Source organism: Hypanus sabinus, chromosome 24 (assembly GCF_030144855.1).
Source record: "Hypanus sabinus isolate sHypSab1 chromosome 24, sHypSab1.hap1, whole genome shotgun sequence".
Classification (NCBI taxonomy): domain Eukaryota; kingdom Metazoa; phylum Chordata; class Chondrichthyes; order Myliobatiformes; family Dasyatidae; genus Hypanus; species Hypanus sabinus.
The window spans coordinates 20,493,994-20,520,170 of record NC_082729.1 but is presented as its reverse complement, the minus strand read 5'-3'; the positions used below and the strand labels follow the sequence as shown (position 1 = coordinate 20,520,170).

Sequence of the window (26,177 nt, the reverse complement as noted above, 5' to 3'; positions counted from 1 at the left end):
CGAGTACTGGGTGAGCGAGTAGTCTTGGGGTACTGCAAGTTTGTGCCTTTGCTGTTGCTTTGCTCCACGCCTCATTGCTCGATGGTGGGCGCAGATGCTTTTGTTTTGTTGGTGGGGGCAAGGAGACTGTTGCTTCTGGCTGCGTGGGAGGGAGGGGAGCTGGGGGGAACTTTGGGGTTCTAACATTTAACTGTCATTCATTCTTTGGGGGGCAGTCTGTTTTCGTGGATGGCTGCGAGGAAAAGCATTCAGGATGTATATTACATAGAAACATTAGAAAACCTACAGTACAATACAGGCCCTTCGGCCCTCAAAGTTGTGCTGAACATATCCCTACCTTAGAAATTACTAGGCTTACCCATAGCCCTCTATTTTTCTAAGCTCCATGTACCTATCCAAAAGTCTCTTAAAAGACCCTGGGAAAAAGCCTGTGCTATCCACATGATCAATGCCTCTCATCATCTTGTACACCTCTATCAGGTCACCTCTCATCCTCCGTCGCTCCGAGGAGAAAAGGCCCGAGTTACCTTAACCTGTTTTCACAAGGCTTGCTCCCCAATCTGGGCAATATCCTTGTAAATCTCCTCTGAATGCTTTCTATGGCTTCCACATCCTGTAGTGAGGCAACCAGAACTGAGTACAGTACTCTAAGTGTGGTCTGACCAGGGTCCTATATAGTTGCAACATTACCTCTCGGCTCCTAAATTCAATTCCACAATTAATGAAGGCCAATACATTCTTAACCCAGTATGCCTTCTTAACCACAGAGTCGACCTGCACAGCTGCTTTGAGCGTCCTATAGACTCGGACCCCAAGATCCCGCTGATCCTCCACACTGCCAAGAGTCTTACAATTAACACTATATTCTGCCATCATATTTGACCTACCAAAATTAACACTTCACACTTATCTGGGTTGAACTCCATCTGCCACTTCTCAGACCTGTTTTGCATCCTATCAATGTCCCGCTGAAACCTCTGACAGCCCTTCACACTATCCACAACACCTCCAAACTTTGTGTCATCAGCAAACGTACTGACCTATCACTCCACTTCCTCATCCAGGTCATTTATCAAAATCACGAAGAGTAAGGGTCTCAGAACAGATCCCTGAGGCACACCACTGGTGACCGACTACCATGCAGAATATGACCCGTCTACAACCACTCTTTGCTTCTGTGGGCAAGCCAGTTCTGGACCCACAAAGCAATGTCCCCTTGGATCCCATGCCTCCTTACTTTCTCAATAAGCTTGCATGGGCTACCTTTTAAATGCCTTGCTGAACTCATATACATTACATCTACTGCTCTTATCCTTCATCAATGTGTTTAGTCACATCCTCAAAAAATTCAATCAGGCTCGTAAGCCACGACCTGCCCTTGACAAAGCCATGCTGACTATTCCCGATCATATTATACCTCTCCAAATGTTCATAAATCCTGCCTCTCAGGATCTTCGTCCATCAACTTACCAACCACTGAAGTAAGACTCACTGGTCTATAATTTCCTGGGCTATCTCTACTCCCTCTCTTGAATAAAGGAATGACATCAGCAATCCTCCAATCCTCCGGAACCTATCCCATTGATGATTCAAAGATCATTGCCAGAGGCTTAGCAATCTCCTCCCTCATCTCCCACAGTAGCCTGGGGAACATCTCATCCGGTTCTGGTGACTTATCCGGCTTGATGCATTCCAAACGCTCCAGCACATCCTCTTTCTTAACATATACATGCTCAAGCTTTTCAGTCTGCTGCAAGTCATCACTACAATCACCAAGATCCTTTCCATAGTGAATACTGAAGTAAAGTATTCATTAAGTACCGCTGCTATTTCCTCTGCTTCCATGCACACTTTTCCACTGTCACACTTGATAGGTCCTATTCTTTCATGTCTTATCCTCCTGCTCTTCACATGCTTGTAGAACACCTTGGAGTTTTCCTTAATCCACACGCCAAGGCCTTATCATGGCGCCTTCTAGCTCTCCTAATTTCCTTTTTAAGCTCCTTCCTGTTAGCCTTATAATCTTCTAGATCTCTAACATTACCTAGCTCTCTGAACCTTTGTAAGCTTTTCTTTTCTTCTTGACTAGATTTATTACAGCCTTTGTACACCACGGTTCCTGTACCCTACCATAACTTCCCTGTCTCATTGAAACGTAACTATTTCTTTGATATTAAATGTATGTTTGAAACCTTTGAAACAGATACTCTCTCTAGGCCTTCGGTGTTTGTTAGCTTTCAATGAGATCCCCATCATTCTTCCGAACTCCAGCAAGTACAGGCCCAGAGCCATCAAATGCTATGTTAACCCTCTCATTCGAAATCATTCTCGTGAACCTCCTTTACATTGTCTCCAAAGCAAGTACATAATTTCTTAGATACGATGTCCAACATTTCAGAAGCCACTTGGACAGATCCATGGATAGGAAAGGCTTAGGAGGGATACAGGCAAATGCTGGTAATGCGACCGATTTGGATAAGAACCTTGTGGTTGGAACGAAGGGCCTGTTTCTATGCAGCATGACCTTGTGACTTCTCCCATCATCCCCTGTCAGGGAGATAGATATCAGTGACCCCAGGTTGCTGGCACTCACCGGTCCTGGGGCAGCTTGACCTGGCGGCGGAAGAACAACCTCGAGGACTTCAGCTGGCCACATCTCCTGCGGCACCACCCCCTTGCGCAGGCCCAGAGCCCAGAATTTTATGTATTCATAGTCCTCCAGCCTGACACTGACCTGTGTGTGAGAGAGGGGGAGAGGGTGAGAGGGAAAGTTGCTAAACCTGGGGATCAATAGGGGGCAGTGGGATTAGTGCAAGGAATGATAAAGGGCAGTTGGGAGAAAGGGGGTAGTGGGTTTAGTGGGGAAATAGATATAGGGCTGTGGGGAGAGAGAGGGGCAGTTGAATTAGTGTGGGATTGATACAAGACCGTGCAGAGAGACAGTGGGATTAGTTTGGGATTGAAACAGGGCTGTTGAGAAAGAATGGGGCAATGTGATTAGTTTAGGGATTGATACAGGGCAGTGGAATCAGTGAGGGGATTGATAAAGGGCTGTGGGATTAGTTGGGAACTGACACAAGGCTGAGGGGAGACAGCAGGGTATTGAATTAGTTTGTGGACTGACACAAGGCTACAGAAAGAGCAAGGCAGTGGGATCAGTGTGAGGACAGATGCAGGACTGAGAGATGAGAGCAGGGCAGTATGATTAGTTTAGGTACTGACACCGGGGCTGTGGGGGAGAGGGTAGCAGGATTAGCTTTGAGACTAATACAGGGCTGTGGGGTTAGCTTGGGATGGATACAGGACAATGGGGAGAGTGTGAGGCAGTGGGATTAGTGTGGGGACTAACAGGGCTGTGGGAAGAGAGTGCGGCAGTAATAATTGTTTAGTAACTGACAGGAGCTGTGGAAGAGAGCAAGGCAGAGTAGGTGGAGAGGACAGGGCCGTGGTATTAGTTGGGGAATGAACAGGGCTGTCGGCAGAGAGCAAGGCTGTGTGTTCACATAGTGTCCAAGCGTACCTGGGACTTGAAGACGGGTCATGGTGCTGCATGGCGTACTGGATGGTTTTCTCAGACAGCTCGTTGAAGTTGGCCTGGTCCATCACATACTGAGGTTCCTTAGCACTGCCTTCTCCTGCTCCAGCTGTCTTGGCTCGCCCAGGTTCAGGCAGGCAATGTGTCTCGATCAGGGTTAATAGGCTCGTACAGCCCCTGTGACAGCAGCAGAGAACAGCCAGTGAGATATCTGCCACAAGAACAGGCCCATCTGCACCGATCTCCTTGGCTCGTAATAAAACACAGTGTAAGCAAGGTAATTAAAAATACACCATTGCTATGTTCAATGGGGCCAAGGTGCAAACAGTCCTGACAGCCACACACAGCACAAGGCACATATATCAGTAAAATACAGACACACAAAGAAATATAGTCCAAAATCCTGAGTTGCAGCAGTCTTTAATTGAACATAACACAGCTTGTCTTAGCTGTGCGAATGCCAGGGGCAGTATCGACTTCAGCTTGGGTACCGTGCCTCCAGTGGAGCGTACTGACTCTGCTCCCCTCTCTCTGTGGCTGTAAACAGGCGGCACCACGAATTGAGGCCTAGTCCTTGCTATGACCGAGGCCACACAGCTCCCCTGCTGATTGCCCTTGCCGTCCGCCAATAAATGAGTGAATCAGATGTGCAGCCTTCTGCATTAACAACGTCCAGCATGATCTTGCGATCATGACTAAAGTAACTAAGATGATCACTTGCTGTCAGCCTGCACACTGCCTTCACGCAGCCACTCCTCCAATGCCTCTCTAACATCAAGTCCAGCTCCTTCAGTTTCTCTGCCAGTGAGCAACTCGCCGATGGGGGCAGACCTGCAGTGTCTTAAGTTCTTAATGTCTGAAAGGGTCTTGCGATCGTAAAAAAAAGTTTAAAAATAAGACAGTAACACGTCTGGTTGACCCCGTAGAAGCGCTGTGAGCGAACACACTGCCATCTTACTGCTAGAAGCACGGTGACAATTGCAGCTTGCCCCCAGCACAACTCTGGACTGTGTTGGTCATTGACGTAAATGGCACATTTCAAGTACTGTACACATGACAAAACAAAGCCAATCTTTACTCAGGAAATGGTTAGATATTTTAAAACCACCAGGCTCCTGAGTCAGCGTGGATAACTTCATTCAATTCCACTGTGAACTGATTCTACAACCCAAAGACTTCAATAAGTCTTTACAATTCTTTCCAAGAAGGATGAAAAGCACAGTAGTACACATAACACACAATAACTTAAGACAGTAAGAATTAAACCTACCAATGAATTATGCATAGATAAACAAATTAAAGTGCTTAAATTGGATATTGCATTATCCAGTGACAGTCCAAATATGACGTTGCAGGAGTTCAGAAGCCTAATGGCCCAAGGGAAGAGCTGTTTTCCATCCTGACCGCTCAGGAGTCTCCTGCCTGATGGTAGAATATTGAAGAAGATGCTAGATGGATTGCGGCGGGGCGGGGGGGGGGGGGGGGGGGAAAGAATCCTTGATAATACTAAGGGCCCTGCATATGCAATGCTGCTGATAAATGTCCCCAGTGGATGATAGTGAGATCCCTATGATCCTCTCAACCATTTTCACAGTCCTTTGAAAGACTTTTGGTCCAATGTTCTGCTGCTCCCCTACCAGCTGGAGATGCAGCTTGTCAGGACACTCTCAATAGTACGCTTGTAAAGTTCAGTTGAGATGGGGTTTGGAAGAGCACTGCTTGCATTATGGACTGGTGTGGAAACTTCAAAATCCAGGAATGGAAAAGGCTCCAGAAAGTGGTAGACACAGCCCAGTCCATCACGGGCAAAGTCCTCCCCAGCACAGTCACAAGGAGCACTGCCACAAGAAAACATTAGTCTGGCCATGCCTTTCTCGTTACACCCATCAGGCAGGAGGTACAGGAGTCTGAGGTCCCATATCGCCAAGTTCAGGAATGATTTTTACCATATAACCACCAGACTCCTCTGAACCGGTGAGGATAATTTCATTCACAGTAATTCTGAACTGATTGTATGACGTACTTTCAAGGACTTACTTATTGATTGAGATACAGGCAGCATAGGCCCTTCCAGCCCTTTGAGCCGTGCCTCCAAGCAATCCCCCTGATTAAATCCCAGCCTAATCACGGGACAATTTACAATTAACCTACCAACTGGTACCTCTTTGGACTGCGGGTGGGAACTTGAAGACCTGGAGGAAACCCACATGGTCATGGGGAGAAAATAAAAACTCTACAGACAGCAACAGGAATTGAAACCAGGTTGCAGGTACTGTAAAGCATTGTGCTAACCACTACACAACTGTGCCACCCCAACAATCTTACAGTTCTTTCTAAGTTCTTAGAATTTCTCACCTCAACTCAGAACAAACTTACAGGTTCACTTTCGAGGACTCTTTACAGCTCATGTTCTCTGTATTATTATTTATTTGCAGTTTGTATTTCATTGCACATTTGTTGCTTGATAGTTTTTGTCTGTTTATGTATAACTCATTTTAAGTTCTACTGTATTCCTATTTTTCCCTCTAAATGCCTGCAAGAAAATGAAACCCGAAGTAGTATATGCTAACAGGTACGTACTTTGATAACAAATTTATTTTGAACTTTGAGGTTTTCAGTTTTATTTTTTATTTGCATTTTGTCTACTTTTGTGTATTGGTTGTCAGTCTTTATATAGCTGATTGCAAAAATGTATGTTATTTCTTTTTCCTGTAAATGCCTGAAACAAAATCAAAGTTCAAAGTAAATATTATTATCAGGGAACATAACGTCACTATGTTCTTGTGGGCGTACGCAGCTAATCTATAGAATAGTTACTATAACAGGATCAATGAAAGATCAACCAGAGTACAGAAAACAACAAACTGTGCAAATGCAAATATAAGTACATAGCAATAAATAATGAGAACATGAGATAATGAAACAAAGAGTCCTTAAAGTGAGATCATTGGTTGTGGGAACATCTCAATGGATGGGCAAGTGTGTGTAGTTATCCCTTTTTGTTCAAGAGCCTGATGGCTGTGGGGTAGTAACTGTTATTGAACCTGGTGGTGTAACTCCTGAGGCTCTTGTACCTTCTACCTGATGGCAGCAGTGAGAAGCGAGCATGACCTGGATGGTGAGGATCTCTGATGATGGATACTACCTGGGGTGTGGTATGGAAGCAGATAAAGCAGAGAAGCTTAGGATAAAGAAATTTGGTGCATTACAGTTGATCATCACCAATTTTTAATCAAACCACTAAAGAGGGCATCCGATCTGAATGCATCATAGCTTGGTACAGCAACTGCTCTGCCCAGATAGAAGAAACTGCAGAGGGTTGTGGACATAGCTCATCACACTACAGAAACCAGGCACCCCCCCATGGACATTCAGAATCAGAATCAGGTTTAATAGCACTGGCATGTCATGAAATGTGTTGTTTTGCAGCAGTTATACATTGCAATATGTAATAATAAAATCTGTAATTTCTAATAACAAACATATTTAAAATTACATTGAGTAGTGCAAAAAAAGTGAAAAAGAAGGAAAAATAGTGAGTAGCTCTGTCCGCCAGAACAAGTCGGATCTCCCAGTGGCCACCCACTTTAATTCCACTTCCCATTCTGGTATGTCCATCCATGGCCTCCTCCACTGTTGTTGATGAGGCCAAACTTAGGTTGGTGGAACGACACCTTATATTCCTTGGGTAGCCTCTCCCTGCCTGTGCATTGCCTCCCTCTGGTGCTCCTCCCGCTTTTTCTTTCTTCCATGGCCTTCTGTCTCTTTCACCAATCACATCCCCAGCTCTTTACTTCATCCCTCCCCCTCCAGGTTTCACCTATCACCTGGTGGTTCTCTCTCCCCTCCCCCACCTTTTAAGTCTACTCCTCAGCTTTTTTTCTCTAATCCTGTTGAAAGCTCTTGGCCAAAAACGCCGACTGTGCTTGTTTCCATGGATGTTGCCTGGCTTGCTGTGTTCCTCCAGCAACTTGTGTGTGTTGCTTGAAAAAAAATAGTGAGGTAGTGTTCATGTTCATTGTCCATTCAGAAATCTGATGGTGGAGGGTTAGAAGCTGTTACTGGAACATTGAATGAGTGTCTTCAGGCTCCTGTACCACAGCCTTGATGATAGCAATGAGAAAAGGGCATGTTGTAGGTGATGGGTGTCCCTAATGATGGATGCCTCCTTTTTGAGACATCGCCATTTGAAGATATCCTGAATGTTGGGGAGGCTTGTGCCCATGGTGGAGCTGGCTGAGTTTACAACCCTCTGCAGCTGTCTTTTCACACTTCTCACTGCCATGGTAAAGGATAATCAAAGATTTCGCCCAGCTTTGACATTCTCTCTTCTCTCCTATTGGACAGAGACATAAAAGACTGAAAGTACATACAACCAGATTCCGATTCAGATTTATCATATGCACGTTGAAACATATGGTGAAATGTGTCGTTTACGTTAATAAATAACACACCCAAGGATGTTCTGGGGTTGTTGCATATTATGACGTCAACCTAGCATGCCCACTATAGTGAACACAACACACACTCAGGGCCAAGGACAGCTTCCACCCTGCTGTTGTAAGACTATTGAATAGTTACCTACTATGAGAAGATGGGCTCTTGACCTCACAATTTACCTTGTTGTGATCTTGTACCTGTTTTGTTCCTAAGGTTGTCAATGCTGGGGGAGTAGTGGGGGTAAGCTTCGCTTTCTATTAAATGCTGCCGATGGTGTATGCCTCTGACTACCTGGTCCAGCTTCATATTGGCTTAGCTACCAAGCTTGGTGGAACCATTTCTACTGACAAGAAGAAGAAGGGGCAAAGGAGGGCCACCGGTGCCTTAAAACCAGTCACTTCAGACAGGTATGGCTTGGCAGCCACAGTTGACAACTCATCTAGGAAAAGAACTCAGATCTCAAACCTCCAATGCCTTGCATCTATATCCATGCATGGGGAAGGATTCAGGATTAAATCCCAAGGGAAAAATCAGGAGCTGGAGTCCCTTAGGCAGCCCTGCACTGAGTTCAACACTGACTGGCTGCTCCAGTCAAACTGAATAGATTCCTGCTGATGATCCTTTGGGCTTATCAGCTGTGTGGACAGGCATGCTGCATAAGCAACAGCTTGTTCTCTACATTGTACTGCCCTGGCTTGCCTATCACTAGACAGCTAGGATGCAACATCCATGGTTGACCCCTCAGCCAATGGAGGGCCTTAAATCTTGTACCTTATTGTTTACCTGCAATGCACTTTCTCTGTAACTGTTACATTTTATTCTGCATTCTGTTATTGTTTTACCTTGTTCTACCTCAGTACACTGTCTAATGACTAGACCTGTATGAACAGTGTGCAAGACAAGCTTTTCACTGTATCCTGGTATTGGTTTATTGTTGTCACTTCTAACAAGTTATGTGTCAAAATAATTGTTTTTTACACATCTAATGTGGTAGGGTAGTGGGTATCACTCTCACTTTCAGCTTCCACCACTGGCTTGCAGACTCGCGAAATGGAAAGGTGAATGTGTAAATTTCTGCCCACCAGAATACAGTCTCTCCAATAGCAAGCCTTATGTAGTGCCTCTTCACTGGTGACACACAGAAACCTGTTAAAACCTGGTAGGTTTCTACGAGATACACTCTACGAGATATGAGATAAATGGAAGAATGGGGGGGGGGGGGGTCTCATTGAAACCTATCAAATACTGAAAGGCCTATATAGAATGGAAGTAGACCGAACACTTCCTTTAGTGGGGAAGTCAAGGGCAGAGGGCACAGCCTCAGAATAGAGGGGTGTCCATTTAGAACAGAGATTAGGGGGAATTTCTTTAGCCAGATTGTGGTGAATCTGTGTTATTCATTTCCACAGACAGCTGTGGAGGCCAAGTCATTGTGTATATTTAAAACAGAGCCTGATAGCTTCATGATTAGTATGGGTGTCAAAGGCCATTGGGAGAATTGGGTTAAGAGGGAATTAAATCAGTCCTGATGGAATTGTGGAGCAGACCTGATAGCTGAATGGCCTTACTCTACTCCTATATCTCATGGTTTATATCCCACCCATCATTCCTCCCCACCCCAAACATTCAATGACAAGAGCATCACTGAACCCCACTCCCCCCCCCCCCAATGTCTAATATCCTGGTGTATTACTACTGACCAAATATGAAGTGGAGTCATATGACAAGTCAGAGGCTGGGAACCCTGGGTGAGTAACTATATTGGGAAATCCCTGGTCCTGAATATGGATACTCGCAGTACAAAAAGTTGGTGTCCTATCCAAGTTCTTAACCAGCTGCATGCTTACGTGACTCTCAGACCAGTGGAGGAACTGAGTTGGTTGAGCAGCATCCACAAGAGGAGAAAGGGTCTGCTGCAATGCTTTGAGACCTGATGCAGGGTTTTGACCCGGGATGTGGACAATTCCTCCCTCCGCCCCAGTCCACAGATGCAGCTCAACCATAATTCACAGGAAAACAATTAGGTCATTCAGCCCATCTATTTTATGCTGCCGTTTGATCATAGTTGATGTATTATACCTCTCAACCCATTCCTCTGCACTCTCCCTGTAACCTTTCATGCCCTCACTAATCAAGGACCCATCAACCTTCACTTCAAATGTATCTACTGACTTGGCTTCCACAGCCTTCTGCGACAATGAATTTCACAGATTCATCCCCCTCTCATTGAAGAAATGGTCTAAAGGGACACCTTTGTATTCTGGTTCTAGACTTCCTCACTATAAGAAACATCCTCTCCATGTAGGACTTTCAATATTCAGTAGGTTTTTGTTTCTTTTTCCGATATTTTTTATTAGTTTCTACATAGGAGAATACAGAGTACAAGAAAGTATATATAAAAGGTCAAAAAAGATTTTAGAAAACTACCAATTACATATCTGTTCATAATAACAATCTCATTACCCTGTATTCATATAAGTTAATCAATAGTTATATTGAACTATACTAATATATTACAAAAAAAGAATCTAACTGCTACTAAGACTGAAGCTATTCATTAAGCAGAAATGATAAAATACCTTCTCATATAATAAAAATTAATAATAGCCAACATCTGTTTAAACAACAAATTGAAAGTTTTGAAAATAATTCAGAAAAGGTCCCCAAAATATTTGAAAGTCTTGACAAGATTCAGAAACTGAGCAACAAATCTTCTCTAAATCTAAACATGACATAATGTCACATAACCATTGAGCATGAGTAGGAGGAAGAACATCTTTCCATTTGAACAAAAGCATCCTCCTAGCTATAAGGGAGCTAAAGGACAAAATATGTAAATCAGATGCCTTCAGCTTAGTACTAATTGATACCATATTACTTAAAAGAAATAATTCACTCTGATGTAGGTTCAATTTATATCCTTAACATTGGCTAAAATGGGAAAGTAAAGAAAGTACACAAGGTAACGAGATCTCCACATTAGAGATAAACAGCAATATATCATCAGCGTAAAGTGAAATTTTGTGCGTAATACTTCTTAAAATACCACGAACGATAGGTTTCAATGGGACTCCCCCTCAATCATTTAAACACCAGTGAGAACAGGCCCAGAGCTAACAAATGCTACTCATGTTAACTCCACTGTTCTCAGGATCATTCTTGTGAATCCTCTCCAATTCTAGTAAATCTTTTCTTCTATATCAGACCCAAAACTGCTCACAATACTTCAAATGTGATCGGACCGATACCTTAGAAAGCCTCAGCATTACATCTTTGCTCTTCTATTCTAGTCCTCCTGACATGAATGCTAACATTACATGTGCATTCCTGTCTCAACCTGCAAGTAACCTTTAAGGAATTCGGCACTAGGACTCCCAAGTCCCTTTCCACCTTTGATTTCTTAATTAGTTCCCCATCTAGAAAAAAGTCTATGCCTTTATTCCTTCTACCAAAGTGCATGACCATACATTCGTCCAAAAGTTCAAATTTCAAAATTTATTATCAAAGTACATTTATGTCAGAACCACCCTGAGATTCATTTTCTTGCAGGCATACTCAATAAATCCAATTACCACATTAGAATTATCGAAAGACTGCACCCAACAGGGTGGACAAAAAACAACAAACTGTGCAAATACAAAAGGAAAAAAAACAATAATATGAAATAAATAAGCACTAAATATCGAGAACATGATATAATCCATCTGTGTTTTTTGCCCTTACTCATCTGACCAAGTCTCCTTAACCTATCTTTGGCTTCTCAACACTACCTGTCCCTACATCAGGTCTCTTGTTGCTTCAGACTGCAGCATGACCAGTCTGTAAGATATGCTTCCTTCCACAACATCTTGTTCTGTGTGACAGTAATAAACAGCAATCTACCATCTCCTGTGTCTCGTCTTGCTTATGTCAGAGCAGAGTCCACATTCATCCCATCTTCCTGTTGAAACCTCAGCTCACAAATTCCCCTTCTCCTCAATTCCTCTGTAAAGGCGGTCCTTGGGGACCATACGACTATTAGGAGTAAACTTAGGCCATTCAGCCCATCGAGTCAGCTCCACCATTCTATCATAGCCGACCCCAGATCTCACTTAACCCCATACACCTGCCTTGTCATAACCTTTGATGCCCTGACCAATCAGGCAACTATCAATTTATAATTTTTAACTCTAAATATACTTATGGTCTTGGCCTCTTGACAACGACACTGGAATCGGAGCAAGTTATCCTTCATTAAAATCAGGGAGAAAGAGAAAAAAACAGGAAGACTGGAAATATAAAATTAAAAAAAGAACAAAACATTGGGAATACTCAGGTAAGGCCTCAACATGGGAAGGGAAATGCTTGTAGAATAGTACTGACCAGAAAAAGACCCATCATTTGTTCATGATGTGCCATGTCATATGACTTGGGTGATCATGGTCTTTCCATGACCATAACTGTTCTTGGAAAAATTTTTCCACAGAAGTGGTTTGCCATTGCCTTCTTCTAGGCAGTGTCTTTACATGACAGGCAACCCCAGCCGTTATCAATACTCTTCAGAGATTGTCTCCCTGGTGTCAGTGGTTGCATAACCAGGTGTTCTGATATGCACCACCTGCTCCCATGTCTTCATCTATCCCTGGTCCAAGGGGAGGGGGTCTTAAGCACTGCTACACCTTACTCAAGGGTGACCTGCAGGCCAGCAGAGGGAAGGAGCGCCTTGCATCTCCTTTAGTAGGGACACATTTCCACCCTATCACCTATCGCTCATCAAGTCTATGCTAATCGCAATGCCAGTCTAACTAATCTCCTCTGCCTGCACATGGTTTGTATTCCTCTGCTCTCTGGCAGTTCATGTGACTGTCTGAATGCTTGTTACACCTTGCTATCATATCTGCTTCCATCAGCTTTCTTGTCAGTGTGCCCCAGGCACCCATCACTCTGTATAAAAATGTGCTCTTAATCTCCTTTAAGCTTTACCCCTTCACCTGAAACCTATTTTTATATCAAAACAAACTTTATTCAGAATAAAAATATTTACAAGAATAAACCATACAACACCTTTTTATTCTTACATTCACAGTCAATGTGTTATGTTTTATTGGTTCCTTAAGTTTGTTATAGCTGGGAGAGATAGTGGGGATAAGTTCCAACTACCTATTAAATGTTCCCACTGGCATGCATCTCACAGCCCCTGAAAACCAATTCAAGCTCCTGGCTGTCACCTGTGGCTTAGCTACTAAGCCTGGTGGAACCATTTCTAATGACATAAAAAGGGGCAAAGGTGGGTAACCAGTGCTTTAAAACCATCTTTGGATAGATGGGGCATGTCAGCCATGGCTGATAGCTCATCTAGGAGAAGGAAAACTCTGATGTCAAACCTCCTCTGCCTTCCCCATGGGGAAAACTTCGGCAGCAAAGCCCAAGAAAAGATCCTAAGGCTGATTCCCTGGAGCAGTTCAACACTGATGGTCAACTTCTGAGATGTTGCTGGTGCCAAACTGTATTGATTTCTGTTGTTCCTTTAGGTCCATCAGCCTTACAGAGAGAGGGAGCCTGCTGTTTGGGTAATAGCTTGTATATTGTACAGCCTTAGCCTGCGTATTGGCAGCTGGGATGCAATATCCACGGTCAACCTTGACCAATGGAGGGCCTCAAGTGTTCTATTGCATTTTTTCAATAACAAAAGGACTGTTGGCACTTATGTGACTGCTTGGGCGATAACATGACTACAATAATTGATGGGCATCCTCATCCAACCCAACACCATGCAGAAGAGTAGGGTTCCCAGAACAGATCCCTGAGGCACACCACTGATGACCGACCTCCATGCAGAACATTACCCGTCTACAACCTCTCTTCAACATTTGTGGGCAAGCCACTTCTGCTTTGTGGATCCAGAACTGGCTTCCCACAGAAGGCAAAGAGTGGTTGCAGACGGGTCATATTCTGCATGGAAGTTGGTCACCAGTGGTGTGCCTCAGGGATCTGTTCTGGGACTCCTACTCCGTGGATTTTTATAGATGACCTGGATGAGGAAGTGGAGGGATGGGTTAGTAAATTTGCCGATGACACAAAGGTTGGGGGTGTTGTGGATAGTGTGGAGGGCTGTCAGCGGTTACAGCAGGACACTGATAGGATGCAACATTGGGCTGAGAAGTGGCAGATGGAGTTCACCCCAGATGTGTGAGGTGGTTCATTTTGGTAGGTCAAATATGAAGACAGAATATCGTATTAATGGTAAGACTCTTGGCAGTCTGGAGGATCAGAGGGTTCTTTGGGTCCGAGTCCATTGGACACTCAAAGCTACTGTGCAGGTTGACTCTGTGGTTAAGAAAGCATGTGGTGCATTCACCTTCATCAGTCATGGGACTGAGTTTAGGAGCCGAGAGGTAATGTTGCAGTTATATAGGACACTGGTCAGACCCCACTTGGAGCACTGTGGGTCCTAAGGCCCACCGCACTGAGCCAGGTTGAATAAGGGACTTGAGCATCTGCGTTTTTTTTGGTATCCACGAGGGGTTCCAGAACCAATCCCTCGCGGATAAGGAGGGCCGACTGTATTTGACAGTTAGTTTTATTTTTTTATTCAAAGATACGCATGGAACAGGCCCTTCCAGCCTAATGAGGCTGCTCTGCACAGCGACCCACCTATTTAGTCCTAGCCTAATCACTAGACAACTTACAATGACCAATTAACCTACTAACCAGTACATCTTTGGAATGTGGGAGGAAACCGGAGCAGCTGGAGTAAAACCCATGCATTTGCATGGAACATTCAAACTCCTTACAGGTAGTATCGAACTGAACTCCAAAGTCTTGAGCTGTGATAGCACTGCGCTGTTATGCCACCATGGCACCCTCTTAAAACTAATAAGACTGCTGCCACTCATGTGGTCCACTGTTGTGACAGACGACTACAATAATTGAGGGATTTCCTCACTCAACCTGACCATACCCTGTCCAGTAGCGGAAGAACACCATGCTCCTCCCCGACCTGTGCCCTCTGGTATTTGATATAGCCACCAGTCTCTGTGTACAGAAACTTACTTGGTAAATTTCCTTTGAACTTCACCCCCACACTGTTAACCTATGCCTTTTAGATCTGACATTTGCACATTTCTGTACAAAGGCTTGCTCTCTGAATCTCCTTTAAAATTTCCCCCTCTCACCTGTGCTGTCTAGTAATTAATACACCCACTACTCTCCAAATAAAAAAACTTGCCTCATAAATCTCCTTTGAACTTCACCCTCTCGCTTCAAACCAATGCCCTCTGGTGTTCAACGTTTCCAAGCATCTACTGCTATCTGTGTAAAAAAAAAGGTTGTCCTGCACATCTCAGAGCAGTGCAGCACAGAAACAGACCCTTTGGTCCACATAGTCCATAGTTGCCTGGTTTTCTGACTGGTCCCATCTACTCACACCTGCCTCAGAGCCCTCAAGCTCTTCCCATCCATGTGCCTATCCAAACCTCTCTTAAATGACAAACACGAGGAAATCTGCAGATGCTGGAAATTCAAGCAACACACACAAAATGCTGGTGGAACACTGCAGGCCAGGCGGCATCTATAGGGAGAAGCGCTGTCGACGTTTCGGGCCGAGACCATACGTCAGGGCTAACCGAAAGGAAAGATAGCAAGAGATTTGAAGGTAGTTGGGGGGAGGGGGAAATGCGAAATGATAGGAGAAGACCGGAGGGGGTGGGATGAAGCTAAGAGCTGGAAAGGTGATTGGCGATAGTGATACAGAGCTGGAGAAGGGAAAGGATCATGGGACGGGAGGCCTCAGGAAAAAGAAAGGGGGGGAGCACCAGAGGGAGATGGAGAACAGGTAAACAACTAAATATGTCAGGGATAGGGTAAGATGGGGAGGAGGGGCATTAACAGAAGTTAAAGAAGTCAATGTTCATGCCATGAGGTTGGAGGCTATCTTGCTGGTATATAAGGTGTTGTTCCTCCAAACTGAGTTTGGATTCATTTTGATAATAGAGGAGGCCATGGATAGACATATCAGAATGGGAATGGGACGTGGAATTAAAATGTGTGGCCACTGGGAGATCCTGCTTTTTCTGGCAGACCGAGCGTAGGTGTTCAGTGAAATGGTCTCCCAGTCTGCGTTGGGTCTCACCAATATATAAAAGGCAACACCGGGAGCACCAGACGCAGTATACCACACCAGCTGACTCACAGGTGAAGTGTCGTCTCACCTGGAAGGACCGTCTGGGGCCCTGAATGGTGGTGAGGGAGGAAGTGTAAGGGCAGGTGTAGCACTTGTTCCGTTTACAAGGATAAGTGCCAGGAGGGAGATCGGTGGGAAGGGATGGAGGGGATGAGTGGACAAGGGAGTCGCGTAGGGAGCGATCCCTACGGAAAGCAGAAAGGACGGGGAGGGAAAAATGTGTTTGGTAGTGGGATCCCCGTTGGAGGTGGCGGAAGTAACGGAGAATTATACGTTGGACCTGGAGGCTGGTGGGGTGGTAGGTAAGGACAAGGGGAACCCTATCCTGAGTGGGGTGGCGGGTGGATGGGGTGAAGGCAGATGTGCGGGAAATGGGAGAGATGCGTTTGAGAGCAGAGTTGATGGTGGACAAAGGGAAGCCCCTTTGTTTAGAAAAGGAAGACATCTCCTTTGTCCTGGAATGAAAAGCCTCATCCTGAGAGCAGATGCGGCGGAGACGGAGGAATTGTGAAAAGAGGATAGCCTTTTTGCAAGAGATAGGGTGGGAAGAGGAATACTCCTGTAGCTGTGAGAGTCTGTAGGCTTATAGTAGATATCAGTAGATCGGCTGTCTCCAGAGATGGAGACAGAAAGATCAAGAAAGGGTAGGGAGGTGTTGGAAATGGACCAGGTAAATTTGAGGGCAGGGTGAAAGTTGGAGGCAAAGTTAATGAAGTCGACGAGCTCAGCATGCATGCAAGAGGCAGTGCCAATGCAGTCGTCGATGTAGCGAAGGAAAAGAGGGGGATGGATACCGGTATAGACTTGGAACATGGACTGTTCCACAAAGCCAACAAAAAGGTAGGCATAACTGGGACCCATACGGGTGCCCATGGCTACATTCTTGGTTTGGAGGAAGTGGGAGGAGCCAAAGGAGAAATTATTGAGAGTAAGAATTAATTCCGCTAGACGGAGGACAGTGGTGGTAGAGGGGAATTGGTAAGGTCTGGAATCCAAAAAAAAGCGAAGAGCTTCAAGACCATCTCGGTGGGGGATGGAGGTATATAGGGACTGGACTTCCATGGTAAAAATAAGACGGTGGGGGCCAGGGAACTTAAAATCATTGAAAAAATTCAAAGCGTGAGAGGTGTCACGAACATAGTGGGAAGAGATTGAACAAGGTGGGATAAGACAGTGTCAGGGTATGCAGAAATGAGTTCAGTGGGGCAGGAGCAAGCTGAGACAATAGGTCTACGAGGTTGGTGGCAGTGGATGGGAGATCCCCAGAGCTGATGTTGATGATGGTATAGGAGACATCCCTGACATATTTAGTTGTTTGCCTGTTCTCCATCTCCCTCTGGTGCTCCCCCCCCCCCTTCTTTCTCCTGAGGCCTCCCGTCCCATGATCCTTTCCCTTCTCCAGCTCTGTATCACTTTCGCCAATCACCTTTCCAGCTCTTAGCTTCATCCCATCCCCTCCGGTCTTCTCCTATCATTTTACATTTCCCCCTCCCCCCACTACTTTCAAATCTCTTACAATCTTTCTTTTCGGTTAGTCCTGACGTAGGGTCTCGGCCCGAAACGTCGACTGCGCTTCTCCCTATAGATGCTGCCTGGCCTGCAGTGTTCCACCAGCATTTTGTGTGTGTTGTTCTCTCTTAAATGAACCCAGGTCTACTACTTCTGCTGGCAGCTCTGTCCACACTCACACCACCCTTTGAGTGAAGAAATTCTCCCTCTGACTCCCCTTAAATATTTTACCTTTCACCCTAAACCTCGTATGATCTGTAGTTCTAGTCTCATCCAACCCGAGGGGAAACTGCCTGGTTGCATTAACACTATATAGTGCCAATAAGAAGCATTCACCCCCCCCTTGTAAGTTTTCATATTTTAGTTGTTTTAGAACACTGAATCACAGTGGATTTAATCTGGCTTTTTTTTTAACACCGATCAACCAAATTTGTGTCAAAGTGAAAACACCTCTACAAAGTGATCTAAATTAACTACAAAGTAACTGAATGCATAAGTATTGACCCTCTTCAAGACACCATTTAGTAGATACACCTTTTGGCAGCAATTACAGCCTTGAGTGTGTGGATAGATCTCTATCAGCTTTGCACTACTGGATTCTGCAATTTTCCCCCATTCTTCTTTAAAAAACTGCTCAAGATCTGTCAGATTACATGGGGATCATGAGTGAACAGCCCTGTTCAAGACCAGCCACAAATTCTCAATTGGACTGAGGTCTGGACTCTGACTTGGCAACTCCAGGACATTAACTTTGTTGTTTTTAAGCCATTCCTGTCTAGCATTGACTTTATATTTGGGGTCATTGTCTTGTTGGAAGTACAAATGTTCTCCCACGTCACAGTTCTCTTGAAGATAGCATTAGGTTTTCCTCCAGTATTTCCTTGTATTTACTGCATTAATGTTACCTTCTACCTTTGCAAGCCTTCCAGGACCTGCAGCAGTGAAGCATCCCCACAGCATGAAGCAGCCACCACCATGCTTCACAGTAGGGACGGTGTGTTTTTGATGATACACAGAGTTTGGCTTACACCCAATTTTGGTTTCATCAGACCATAGAACCTTCTTCCAACATACTTCAGAGTCTCCTACGTGCCTTCTGGCAAACTTCTGCCAAGATTTCATGTGAGTTTTTCCAACAGTGGTTTTATCTTTGTCACTCTCCTATAAAGCTGCAACTGATGAAGGACCTGGACAACAGTTGTTTAAGCACGCTCTCTCCCATCTCAACCACTGAAGTTTATAACTCCTCCAGTGTTGTCATAGGGCTCTTGGTGGCCTCCCTCACTAGTCCCCTGCTTGCATGACCATTAAGTTTTTGAGGACAGCGTGCTCTAGACAGATTTACAGCTGTGCCATATTCTTTACATTTCTTGATAATTGATTTATTCCAAGGGATATTCAGTGGCTTGGAAATTTTCTTGTATCCATCTCCTGACTTGTGCTTTTCAATGACCTTTTCACAGAGTTGTTGGAGTGCCGTTTTCTCCTCATAAAGTAGATTTTGCCAAAATACTGATTCACCAGCAGTTGGAACTTCCAAATTCAGGGTGTATTCTTACTACGATCAATTGAAACACCTTGACTGCACACAGGACTCCAAAAACAGATCTCCATTAATCTAATTATATGACTGTTAAAACCAATTGGCTGCATTGGCAATGATATTGTGTGTTGTAGTAAAAGGGGGTGAATGCTTATGCAATCAATATTTTGTTTTATATTTGTAAACTGATTTAGTTGACTGCAGAGATCTGTTTTCACTTTGACACAAAAGTTTCTTTTTCTGATGATCAATGTTGTCAAAAAAGCCAAATTAAATCCGCCGCGATTCAATGCTTTAAAACAATTAATCATGAAACTTCCACGGGGGGGGGGGTGGAATACTTTTTATAGGCACTGTATATACCCCTCAATCTTGTACACCTCTACAGATCCCTCTTCATTGAATGAAGACCTAACTTATTCAACCTTTCTATGCAACTCAGGCTCTCAAGTCCCGGTAAATGTTCTTCTCCGAACTTTACCCCCGCATCTCAAGTACAATACCTACAGGAGGTAATCAATCATAAACACAAGAAAATCTGCAGATGCCGAAATCCAAGCAACACACACAAAATGCTGGAGGAACTCAGCAGGCCAGGCAGCATCTATGGAAATAAGTACAGTTGATGCTTTGGGCTGAGACCCCTCAGCAGGACCCTACAGGAGGTGCTGCCTCAAGAAAGCAACATCCAAAGATCTCTACCAACCAGACCATGCCATCTTCTCATGGCTACCATCAGATAGGAAGAACAGCAGCCTTAAGTTCCACACCTCTAGATACAAGTTCAAAGTAAATTTATTACCGAAGTATGCATATGTTACCATATACTACCTTGATATGCATTTTCTTGTAGACATTTACAGAAAAATAAAAAACAAATAGAAAATAATTCATGAAAAAACTATCCATAAACACCTCCAAGAGGACCACAACCTTGTCATAGGGTTTGGAGGTTTGCATACCTCAATGACCCAGAGAGCTTTGTTAGCTAGAATTGGGGCCTTGTACTTTGGTTCTTGGTAGGATGACCCATTCCAAACAGGTCAAAGGGTAGAGGCCAGACAAAAAACAGTCCACTGGTCTGCTAGGCTCAGGGGGTTAGCTCAGGGCTAACAACCTTGACTGGTCAAAAAAAATTGTTACTGAAACAGTGATGAATAATTCTTCTTTAGCTATGAGCGACAGTGCGAGTAGAGATGGAGGACCTTTATTGCTACATTAAGCACCAGCAGCGTAACTGGCATTAAGTATACATAAACAGACAAAGACCAACAAACAATCAATGTGCAAAAGACAAACTGTGTAAATAAAAAACAAATACTGACAACATCAGAAGCAAAGAGTCTTTGAAAATGAGTCTGTACATCAGAGTAGTGGTGAATAAGGTTATCTAAGCTGGTTCAGGAGCCTGATGGTTTAAGGGTAATAACTGTTCCTGAACCTAGTGTTGTAGGATTTAAGGCTTCCTGTCCAATGCTCTCTTCTCACTGCTGCTATCAGGAAGAAGGTACAAGAGCGTCAGTGCTCACACTACCAGATACAGGAACAGTTATTACCCTTCAACCATCAGGCTTTTGAACCAAAGGGGATAATGTCACTCAACTTCATTCGCCCCCATCACTGAACTGTTCCCACAACCCATGGACTAACTGTCAAGGAGTCTTCATCTAATGTTTTTGATATTTATTTGCAGTCTTTCATTGATTCTACATGTGCAGAGGGAGCTAAAGAAGATCAAAGAGGAATACAGAAGAGAGCTGGAGAACAAGCTTGGGCAGAGTTGCACACGGAAGGTGTGGAGGGATATGGAGAACATCACTGGCTTCAATCAGCCTAGCTGTAGAGTCTTGGAATTCAGCTGTGAATGGGCAAATGAGTTAACCCAATTCTTCAATAGGTTTGACAATTGCCCTCCTATTCACAACTCCCTCAGCACACCAGTCCAGGGACCGAGGCACCCAATGCTCCCTCAGCACCAATGCCCCCCCTCCTCCAGTTTAACACGTGGATGAACAACACCGGTAACTACTGTCTACATCCTCTGCTTGCCCTGCACATACCATCCACGCACCAACTGCTGTTATCCTGATCTTCACCCCTCCTGGCCCCTACTTTCTGCTAACTCCCCAGTCATCGTGGACTCGCCTTCACTACTAAGCAGGTGAGAAGGGCACTGGGGAAACTCAGACATGGCAAAGCATTGGGACCGGGTGGTATGAACCCCAATGACTTGAAGGAGTGTGCTGAGCAGCTGTGTGGAGTTCTCCAGTGCATTTTCAATCTGAGTCTCAGCCTGGAAAGGGTCCCAACTGTGTGGAAAACATCATGTGTGGTCCCAGTACCCAACAGGGGCCAACTAAAAGTCTTGAATGAATTCTGTCCAGTGGCCCTGACCTCACACATCACAAAGACCCTAGAAAGGCTGGTCCTAGCTCAGCTCCGGCCTCTGGTTAGATCAGCCCTTGATCCCCTATCAGGAGCACACTGGAGTCAATAATGCTGTCATCTACCTGCTGAACAGAACTTACTCCCATTTGGATAAATAGGGCAGTACTGTGAGGATCATGTTTTTTTGGTTTCTCAAGTACTTTCAATACCATACAGCCCTCATTGCTGGGGGTAAAGCTCTGTTCAATACAGGCAGGCACTTCCACTGTATCCTGGATAATGGACTACCTGTCTGGAAGCCCACTGTTTGTGCAGCTTCAGAACTGCATGTCAGACATGGCTATAAGCAGCAATGGGGCACCCTTCCTGTTTACCAGGTATACCTCGGACTTCAGATACAACACTGAATCAGGTTGTGCAAAAATTCTCTGATGAGTCAGCAATTGTTAGGTGTACAAGGGAGAACAGGAGGGTAAATACAGGGCCTGGTGGAGGATATTGTTAAATGGTCCAAACTGAATCATCCGCAGCTCAACATCAGTAAGACAAAGAAGATGGTGATGGACTTTAGGAAGAATAAAGTCACTGCTCCCTGTTACTATTGATCATGACGGTGTGGATGTGGTGAAGACCTACAAATACCTGCAGGTGCACTTAGATGACAGACTTGAATGCAACACCAACGCAGAGGCTGTGTACAAGAAGGGCCAGAGTCACCTCTACTTCCTAAGGAGACTGAGGCCCTTTGGAGTCTGCAGACCTCTCCTTCACATGTTCTAGCAGTCTGTTGTCACTAGTACAATTCTCTGTGCAGTGGTGTGCTGGGGCAATGGCATCAACATAGGTGATGTCAACAGGTTCAATAAACTGATTAGAAAGGCTAGCTCTGTTATATAGGAGTCAAACTGGACACACTGGAGGCTGTGGGAGAACCAGAGGCCCTACGGAAAATCCTAGGAATTCTGGACAGAGGTTTCTCACCCTCTGCATCTTGTTTCTCACCTTGGCCGAAGAGAGGAGCACTTTTAGTATTGGACTAAGACAACTGCACTGCTCCAAAGAGCGCCATAAGAGTTCATTCTTACCCTCGGCCATTATGCTCTACAATGAGTCGCTGGGGAAGTGATGACCCCTCCCCCTTCCTGTTAGACTGTTTGAGGTAACTTATTTTTTATTCTTTCTTACTTCTCTTCTAATGTTGTATATCTGTGCACTTGTAATGCTACTGTGACACCGTAATTTCCTTCCGGATCAATAAAATATTTATCTATCATTTTTTCTTGGATTTATTGAGTGTGCCCACAAGAAAACAGATCTCAGAGTTGGAAATGGTGACATATACTGCATGCACAGTGATAATAAATTTACTTTGAGCTTTGTTCCTGTGATGACATTGCAAACTAAGATTTTCATTGCAACCATTTAGACATGTACTTGAGCATATGACAAAACTCCACTTGATATTACATTTCTACTCTGGGGAAAAGACTGACTCACCACCTTATCAGGCCTCTCGTGATTTTATGCACTTCTCTCCGGTCACCCCTACGGTACTCTAGAGAAAACAATCCCAGTCTGACCCACTCATCAGATCTCATACATTTCATTCAGGCAACATCTGGGAAATCACTTCAGCATCTTCTCCAAAGCCTCCAGTTCCTCCCTACAGTGCAATGGCCAGAACTGCAGATGACGTTCTGAAGTTTCATATGCTGATGAAGAGGTTCATAAGGAGTTTGAGGAGCTTTGGTATGCCACCAAGGACTTTTCTAAATTTCTATTGATGTATTGTGGAGAGCATTCTAAATGGTTACACTACCATCTGGTATGGAAGGGCCACTGCACAGGATTGGAAAAAGCTGGCGAAAGTTACAAACTCATCGAGCTCCATTACAGGCACTCGCTTCCCCAGCATCGAGGACATCTTCAAAAAGTGATACCTCAAAAAGTCAGCATCTGTCATTAAGGACACCCATCACCCAGGACATGTCCCCTTCTCATTGCCAACATTGGAAGGAAGTATAGGAACCTGAAAACACACAAGTTTTAGAAACAGTTCCTTTCCCTCCACTATCAGATTTCTGAATAGGCAATGGACCCATGTACACTACCTCACTAATCGTTTTCTTAATGCTTTCTTTTTGCACAATTTATTTAATTATATATGTATACATCAGAATCAGGTTTAATATCACTTGCTAATGACATGAAATTTGTTGATTTTATAGCAGCAGTACAATGCAATACATAATAATAAGAAAAAAAAATGAATTACACAGATAAATTAAGTAGTGCAAAAATAGAAATAAAGCACGAGGTAGTGTGTGTGTATTTATATATATACACACACACACAAAAATATGCATACATATACACACACAGTGTATATATAGATATATATTATTGTGATTTATATATTATTGTGATTTATAGCTTAAATTATGTATTGCAAAGAACTGCTGGCACAAAGCAACATATTTTACAGCAAACAAGAAAATCTGCAGATGCTGGAAATCCAAAGCAACACATAGGAACTCAGCAGGTTAGGCAGCATCTATGGAAAAGAGTAAACAGTAGACATATCATGCAATATACCCTTCTTCAGGACTGAGGGGAAGTGGGGGCGGGGAGGAAGAATATCTGAATTAAAGAATGGAGGGAGGGGAAAGAGGCTGTCTGAAAGGCGATAGGTGAAGCCAGATGGGTGGGAAAGGTGAAAGGCTGGAGAAGAAAAACATCTGATAGAGTGTGGACAATGGGAGAAAGGGAAGGAGGGGGGACCCAGGGTGAAGTAATAAGCAGGTGAGAAGAAGTAAAAGTGCGGGGAGTAAAGGAAGGGAGAGGGAAATTTTGCTCACCAGAAGGAGAAATCGATATTTATACTATCAGGTTGTAGGGTACTCAGACCGAATGTAAGGTGCAGTTCCTCTATGGAGGATGGCTTCATCTGGCACAAGAGGAGATCATGGATTTGCACATTGGAATGAGAACAGTAATTAAAATGTTTAGCCCAGGCATGGGCAAACTACGGCCCGTGGGCCATATGTGGCCCGTTAAGCTTTTTAATCCGGCCCGCAGAACTTGATGAAATTATATTAATAAACCTTGTTAACGTTTTTTCCCCGCAATTCTGGCGTTTTCCCAATAGATGACGCACTCTATATACATTGACCTTTGTTGAGGTGCAGCGTATTACTCCACATTTGCGCTTTACTTTGTGACCTTGTGGCGACCCATTTCCTGGCACATCCGAACCGGCTCACAATTAGCCAGCGTTCCGGCTAAGGGAGATAGCCTGCGGGGATTTGCGAGCACAGAGCTCCGCATATTGGCGCGCTCTCACTGTTCTGTCATTGTGCGGGCCATTGTTGAGTTTTGGCACAGGGGACAATTGAATAAGAAGGAGCAGGACAAGTAGACCTACATCTCCTACCATTTTTGAAATAAAGACAGGCAGGAGGAGAGTGATGATGATAATATCTTGAAGGATAACAGAATTTTCAGTGCTTTAAAATAATAACTGTTACTATTATAAAAAAGCTGTATTTTATTCATTTAATTTTCAGTGTTTTAAAAGTCATTTCAATAAATAGCTAAATACCATGGGACTTCAAAGACAGATATTTTGTTGTAATGCATTTGTTCATTTTCAATTGAAATTAAAGCACATGTTTTCTACATATCCCATGATATTTTATTTTCTCTTATGAGGTGTATTACCAAAACACTCCGTCCATCTGCTCCTGGTCTGGCCCCCCTGTCAAATTTTAGAACCCTTTGTGGCCCTCAAGTCAAAAAGTTTGCCCACCCCTGGTTTAGCCACTGGGAAGTCCTGCTGGAGGTGGATGGTGTGGCAGTGTTGGACATAGCTGTCTCCCAACAGACACAATATAAGACCCCAGCAGATTTGTAGGTGAAATGTTGACTCACCTGGAAAGACAGTGTGAGGCCCTGAATGGAGATGAGGGGGGTGGCATATGGGCAGGTGTAGCACTTAGGCAGCTTGCAAGGATAAGTGTGTGGAGGGAGATTAGTGGAGAGGAACGAATGGACAGGGGGAATCACAGAGGGTGCAATCCTTACAGAAAGTGGAAGGGAGGGAGGTAAAGACATGCTTAGTGATAGAGTACATTTGGAGATGGTGGTAGTTGCACAGGATAATGTTTTGGATATGGAGACTCACACACAAAATACTGGGGGAACTCAGCAGGCCAGGCAGCATCTATGGAAAAAAGTACAGTCAACGTTTTGGGTTTTGAATCAAAATGTCGACTGTACTAATTTTTCCAATAGATGCTCCCTGGCTTGGTGAGTTCCTCCAGCATTTTCTGTCTGTCGCTTGGATTTCCACCATCTGCAGATTTTCTGTTTGTGCATATGGAGGCTGATGGGGTGGTAGGCAAGGACAAGAAGAACTCTATTTCTATTACAACAGCGAGAAGGTGCCGTGAGTGTAGATGTACGGGAAATGGAGGAGATGCAGATGAGGGCAGCATCAATAGTAGAGGGAGGGAAACGCCATTCTTTAAAGAAGGAGAACATCTTTGATGTCCTAGATCGCAAAGTTGCATCCTGAGAACAGATGAGGCGAAGGCAAACAA

The 26,177-nt window shown here is 44.3% G+C and overlaps 1 protein-coding gene across 5 annotated transcripts in view; it reads right to left on the bottom strand.

Annotated features, from left to right (window-relative positions):
- The window catches only part of LOC132380547 (transmembrane protein 143-like), a 72,561-nt gene that overhangs the window by 22,788 nt on the left and 23,596 nt on the right, over positions 1–26,177 (bottom strand). For 2 of the 5 annotated variants that reach the window (XR_009507810.1, XR_009507809.1), the window contains exons 4-5: positions 3,521–7,871; positions 2,594–2,734 (exon numbers count right to left, since the gene is read on the bottom strand). The gene's annotated coding sequence lies outside the window, so the exon portion shown is untranslated. Of the gene's footprint in view, positions 1–2,593; positions 2,735–3,520; positions 7,872–24,434; positions 24,451–26,177 lie in introns of those variants that run through there. The other 3 variants (XR_009507808.1, XM_059949444.1, XM_059949445.1) reach the window with 2 other exon arrangements.